This window comes from Octodon degus, unplaced genomic scaffold (assembly GCF_000260255.1).
Source record: "Octodon degus isolate 3935 unplaced genomic scaffold, OctDeg1.0 scaffold00165, whole genome shotgun sequence".
Classification (NCBI taxonomy): domain Eukaryota; kingdom Metazoa; phylum Chordata; class Mammalia; order Rodentia; family Octodontidae; genus Octodon; species Octodon degus.
In genome coordinates this window covers 3,704,612-3,711,651 of record NW_004524741.1, presented here as the reverse complement: position 1 = coordinate 3,711,651, position 7,040 = coordinate 3,704,612, and the positions used below count along the sequence as shown (strand labels likewise).

The 7,040-nt window shown below is 36.2% G+C and overlaps 1 protein-coding gene and 1 pseudogene across 5 annotated transcripts in view; both read right to left on the bottom strand.

Moving 5' to 3' along the window:
- Ralyl (RALY RNA binding protein like) overlaps positions 1 to 7,040 on the bottom strand; it is a 761,418-nt gene that overhangs the window by 276,628 nt on the left and 477,750 nt on the right. The window lies entirely within an intron of this gene.
- LOC105743767 overlaps positions 1 to 7,040 on the bottom strand; it is a 23,710-nt pseudogene that overhangs the window by 14,735 nt on the left and 1,935 nt on the right.

The following is a 7,040-nucleotide window of genomic DNA, read 5'->3' as shown; positions in this document are numbered from 1 at the left end:
ATACTTTCCCTAAATCAAAATACTTGCAAATAAGAGCAGGATTCAAGCCTAAATTTGGTCTACTGCAAAGTTTTTGACAGAGAGTTCTATAGATACTTCAATTCTAATAGTGCAACATGAGATATATGGATGTCATACAGACATGAGAGATACACATGACTAGTCAGGTCTGCACATGTACAAAAATAAGCTTGTTGGCCTTCATTTTTCAAATGTCATACAAAATTTAATCTTTAATTGAATTGTATCCCCTTTGTCTGAGCAACGTGTCTCTGAGGAAAATGCCTGATGCCTGAAACTGAAAGAAGGAAAGGAATATTTTGCCTCCCAGCTTCAGTTTAAAATCAGCTGGTTTCAGTCTAAGGAGATAGCTCAGCAGCATAAGCACCTGCCTGGCAAGCACAAAGCCCTGAGTTTGATCCCTGGTACCAAAACATTAAATCAATCAATAAATAAAATCAGTTGGTTTCAAGGGAAAAACACAATGGCACAAGGCATAGTACAGGAAAAAGGGCTCAACAAATGGCATCTAGGACAGAGAGAAGGAGTAGCCAAGAAGGAAGACACTTTTCCAGGTCTCTTCTATAGTGACCCAACTCCAACTGATCTACACATCCTAACAGCACACACAGCTACTAAAATCAGAAGATGCATATACTGTACTAAAATAATGGTGAGTACAGTGTCCCTATGATCTAGTCATCCACAAATATGTTAGAGTTTGAAGGGGACAATTTAGATCTAAACAGTAAGATTCCACCTCCAGGCCACTCAAAGTTTGCATCCATTCTGTCACATAAAATGCATTTGGTTCATCTCCAGCAGCCACCAAAGCTTTAAGAGTTCAGCACATTAGGGCCAGCCAGACAGCTGAGCAGACTAAAGTGCCTGCTTAGGCAACGTACAGGGACTAGGGTTCAATCCCTGGATCCTCATGCCATGCCAGCCCCACCTCCTGGGGTGCGCTGAGACAACTGAGACTGGGCATGATGGCGTGCACCTGCAATCCCAGTACTTGGGAAGCTGAAACGGGAGGATCACTACGAGGTCAATCTGTGTTGTGAGACCCTGTAGATTCTGTACTAAATACATTTTAAAAAATAAATAAAGAATTCAGCACTGCTGAAAAGTCAAAATTCAAATTCTCTTCTAAGATTCAAAGCACACTTTTAACTGTGAAATTTAAGGTTTTTTTTTTTTTTTTTCCAGAACCAGAGATTGAACTCAGGCCTTTGCGCTTGCCAGGCAAGTGCTTTTCTACTAAGCTATCTCCCTGGCCCCTTAAGTATTTTCACTATACATCGACACAGTAAATATTCCCATTCCAAAAGGCAGAAATAAAAGATTAGATAAAAATTGAGCCACAGCACGACCAAACCCAACAGGGCAACACTGAACCCCACAGTTTCATGTCGAGCACTTGGGGCAGGTGTTGGTGGGATACAAGCTCTAAAAATGCTTGGAAATGGGGCTGGTGAGATATTTCAGTGGACTTAGGCAAGCTTAGGCAAGTGAATGGACCACGGTTCAATCTCTGACATCATATGTCATGCCAGCCCCACCCCTAGAGTGGGCTGAGCCAGTCAGAGTCCAGGCGTAGTGGTGCACACCTATAATCCCAGTGTGGTGAGGCTGAAAACAGGAGGATCACTATGAATCTGAGCTGTGTATTGAGACCCTGTAACAACCAAATACATTAAAAACAAAAATGCATGGAAAGTTCTATCCCTGCACTGTTGATGGCTGTAACCTTCATGGCCTCTCTCAAAGCTCTCTGCTTCGGCTTTCCTCAGCTGACATCTACGTTCCTGGCATTTGCACCTGCCTGGCATCTTCACTTCACTGTTACTTTCACTATCAGATCTCTATACAGTCTTCCTCACATTTCCTAGCCTCTCTGATCTCACAGGTCCTATGTTCTGTATTCCAGTAAAATCAGTAATCACATGAATGACACCAAGGTTTTCTACAAGTTTCAACAGTAATTTTGCCCTCATGGGTCGCAGATGTACAGGTGTGAGTCCCTGAAAGGCTGAGCACTATGAAATATATCTTGATAATGATTCCTTATAAGGCCTTCATAAGCAGGGCACCCAGGGATTGTCTTCTCAAATGAAAGCTTTATATGTTGTATACATTAACCTGCAAAATGTGGGGTCTTGATGACTTTTGACATGTATTCAAACAATTGTTCTTTTCATTCATATGCAAGGTACATGATTACTTTTTAATGATAATCTTTTCAATAACCACACTCTTATCTGTCTAACATTGAAGGTGCTTCATTTCTGACAATACTATAAATTTTCACATCTGCTTTTTATTTCTGATTTTCACTGTAGATCTGCCTAAAAGCAGTGAGCAATACCTCTACTATAGCCTGAATCATCAATTGCTTTGAAGTGTCATCCATCAGATTAATTAGCCTAATACCTTTAACTTTAGTCTCTTGCATACTCTTAGGACATGGGCCGAACGAAGACATTTTCTGTGAGGGTGTAACATATATGGCTTCTAGTTCAACTGTCAATGTAGTCCTTGCTCCCAATTCTGATCCAGGGATGTATTGTCTGGATTCCTATTTCCACTCTGGTCTTTTGAGCTCCAACTAGTATCATCCATCAAGCTCAGTTCAGAGGATTCGAAGAATTCCTAGATGATATCTCCAAACTTTTTCAAAGTTCTGTCATATAAACCACTTCCAAAAGTTTCTGAACGACGTTCTTAGGAATAGTCACAGAAATGACTCTACTTTTCTAGTACCCAAATATGTCTTATCATCTTTCTTTTTGATAGGGCAAAATATGTAATATCCACAATTTTAAAAAAGAAATACTTATTTTAGTTTAGTTTGTCTTTGACTATTGTTTTGCTCTGCAGAAACAGAATTGCCAGGGGACATGAAAGAGGAAAATACACTTAAATCATAGCAGCAAGAAAGCAGAAGGTGAAGAGGTGGGTTGGGAACAAGAGTATACTTTTGTTAAGTCATGACCCCAGTGTCCCACCTCCAACCAGACCCCGTTTTCTATAGCACATTTACCTACCAACTCATCAATGGATAAATCCACTGAGCATAATGCTTGCATGATCTAATCACTTTCCACAAACAAGAGAATTTTAGCAGACATTTAGATCTAAGCCATATTACTGCTTTGAAGTATTTTAGTATCATGGCTATTTTCCTGACTTAAGCATAAATTTTTGTTAAAATTTCAAAAATAAGGAAGATTTTACTAAAATCATATATTTATAAAGTTAATAAGAACCTTATTCTGCAAAAATTGCTACGTGGAAATTGAAAATGTCACATCACAATATGTGACCTTTATTAGAACAGTTACTTTTGGTGTTTTTGATGTGTGCAGTCAAAGACAGGAAAAGAAAATAAAGAGGAACACCAGTTTATACTTCTCTGATGTGATGTGTAGTTGTTGCTATACAAATTCTACTTGGCTGTTATCAGCTAGGGATCTTATATAACTATAAACTTTATTGCTGAAACAATATCTTTTGAAGAAATACAAACATAGTCTGTGGTGTACTTCTAGAAAAGTACTTTCAATGGAGATTGACTAAAGACTGAGTCTCTAACTTTCATACACTACTTGTAAGATTAGGGGGAAAAGACCAAGTCTATCAGTAGTGGAAAGAAATTAGTTTATAATTAAATATAAATTTGTGGGTAAACCCTCTAATTCTGTGGTTAAAACAAGTGAGTTCATTTGCATTTGCCATCATACACATTTGTGAGATGGATATTTAAACTGAAATCTATTCCATTCTGAATAGGAATGAGATATCAATGTCATGAAAACATTATAGAATTCTGCTCTGAAAATGGTATCATATTGAGTCAGTTATTTATTCAAGGCCAGAGAAATGTGTGTAGTGGGAATCAATGTTCCTGAAATGAAAACTGTATATTCCTCTGGGAAAAGCTCTCTTTAATTTTCTATTCAAAAAGTGCTATTAGGAGACATTCATAATGCTTGCCTCAAAACTGTCTTCCAAATAGTCCCTATGGAGCACTTTAAAAAATAATTGAATTTAGGTAGCACTACTCTCTGCTAGAATAAGTCAAGGTCACTTCTAGTATGGGAATATACTATATATGATGATTATGCAGAAAGATAATATAGAAATAGAAGTTTTGTCTGCTCTGTGAGTAAATTTATGTGGATATATATATATATATATATATATATATATATACTTATATTTATATTCACATGTTAATCTAAAGTCACAACTAAATTTCTCATTAGACTTTCTTTAAAACTTTTCTCTTGGGATATAACAAAGTAATTTCCAGTTTCTTGTTTACCTACTACTATCAAAGAAACACATCAAGTAGGACTAAGGTAACCCCCAAATTCATTGGCATACAAATCTACGTAGAATAATCATGTTAACCTTTCAATAATATGATCTCTGTTTAATTTATTAAGAAAACAGTTCACAAAAATTTCCTTCCAACTTAAAGAGGTATAAAATAAGAATTTTAGATATGTGACCTCAACCATTATTAGGTTTGTAAAATGAAATATTTTAAACTGGGTAGCTTTTAAATAATATAAATTATTTTTCATGACCCTGCAGGCTGGGAAATTAAAGACTCAGCAACTAGCAAAGTTGTAAGGGCCCATTTTCTGGTTCACAGCTCTGAGCTATATCCTTACATGAAGAAAAGAGAGACACTGATTTTATTTTTGAAGGCTGCCCTCTCAACAACTAAACACCTCCCAAAGGCCCTGCTATTTTCCTCCATCACCTTGAGGGGGCATCATTTCAACATATACATTTTAAGAGAAGAAGAAATACTCAAATTTCAGCAATATGGTATTTGTTTAATAATGTAAATGAGTAATGCCAACTTGGAATGGTTCTAAAATATCTGCAAGAGTTACCAAATCACATTAATAATCTTATGTATAATTCTTGATACTGTGATATATTTTAAAGAAAATGAATATTGGAGTGAAGTTAATAAATAATTTCTTTTTTTTTCTTTTTTCTTTTTAAAGAGAGTACAAAATAGTATTAAAACAGAAAAATTACAGGTGATACAGAGTTTCACTTACAAAGTAACATGAATTGCACAGTATTTGTTATAATGCATACTGTTGTCTTCCAACCCCAACCAATTATATACATTACCAGATATATGCATGTAAAACTGGAAGAAGAAAGAAATATATTAAAAATTACTAAGAGAAAAAGGGGAAACAATTAAAAAAGGAAACAAAACAAATTAAGCATTATCTGCTCCTTTCCCATAGACCAGCAATATGAACAGTACAGTTGTCCATACCATTCTCCTTTATACATAGATATAACTCTTTCCACCACTAGCTGTCCTGCTCTTCAACTCAGTAACTCTTTCCTTTTGAATAAGTTAATTTCCTTTTCCCAGTATCTATTGTACCCTTCAGATTCTATTTTCTTTTACAGATTCTCACACTAAAAAGACAATATGACGTTTGCACATATGGGTCTGATTCATTTCACTTAAGAGTATGGTCTCTAGTTACATCCATTTATTGGCAAAACTCTCAAATTCATCCTGTTTTTTAAATTTTTTAATGAATATTTAAGTGTTTTATTCATAAAATACAAGCAAGACTTACATTCCTTTGCTGTTGAGACTTTTTGTCTTTCAATAATTTTAAAAGGAACCCACTGAATGTATCAATTATAAAACATAGTAAAATGAAAACATTTTTAAAATTTACAAATAAAAAGAAATACTTTATACCAGAGCTCTATAAAGTTCAACAATGAAAAAATACTTTGAGCTGAATAGAAGGCATGTTCGGTTACGTTATTTTGTAGAATTACTTTTATCCAGTCCTGACGTTTCTTTGAGTCTCTGGAGTGCTTAGAGTATCTGTTTGGTCTTTCTCATCATGTCTCCCCCACCATTCTGATACCTATCTTCTTCAGCTTTAGAGCTTACATGGTTTGTATTCTTCTCTCTTGACTTCGATCTATCTGATCTTCTAGAATTTTCACTGTCCTGATTTTGGATTCCGTAATTCTTATTTTCTGAAAAGTTCTCTTTTCTCTCTCCTCTCCTCTTTTCTGGTTTGTCATCCCTCTTCTACAAATCCATGTGCATTTCTTGGTCTCAGTCATTCCCATATCAACTATAACTGTTTCCTTCAGCAAGAATGCTCCTGTCTGATGTGTGTTTTGCTGCATGATCTCTCCAATTTTGATCTCTTGAATATTGACTTCTGTGTTTTTCTGATCTCCTGTCTCTTTCCGACCTTGTGTCCTGGTGCTTTTGTTCTGCCTTTCTATTCTCTTCTCTCCTCTCAATTGTTTGTTGGCTCCTGGCTGATTTATCCCCATCTTTATTTGGTCTTCCTCTGTCCCTTCTTTCTCATATCTTTAGCTGAGGTTGAACTATAGCTGCTGGGTGATGAAGAGCCACTGTCCACACTGGGTGACTCTGAGCTTCTCTCACTGCTGTTGGAGGCAGAGTCTGTGGAGTCAGGATCCAAGGGGGATTGGAAGACAAAGAGCACAGTGAGGATTTGCTTTGTTCAACATCTGGTTTCTGGGCCATGATAATTTTTGGTGTATTTTTGAGATGCTCACACAATTCATCCATTAAACCTCCAAGACCTACAGAGATAAAGAAGTTGATGGCAAACAGTATTTCTTGGCTTATCTCAGGGTAATAATCCTTCAAAGAATGGCTGTAGTGTTTCATACTTTAATCTTGCATTCAGTTTAGGAAGACCCATATATTCACACAGTTCCTGAAGGAAGATTTTGACAAAAATTCTACTAGATGATGTAGTGGTTTCTTCACTCAGCTTTATACACTCAAGAATGCTCCACAGAAGCAAGTCAGTGTATAGGGGGTGAGCAAGTATCTTGGCAACATTCCTCAATTTGTTTGTTTCTAGGCAATGAATGGTATCATACTGTTCTTTGAATATACTTTCAAAAGATTCTATGTATTCTTTCTTCAGCATGCAAAATATCCCAGCCAAAAAAAAATATATCCCAGCCAATAAGCCAAAAAA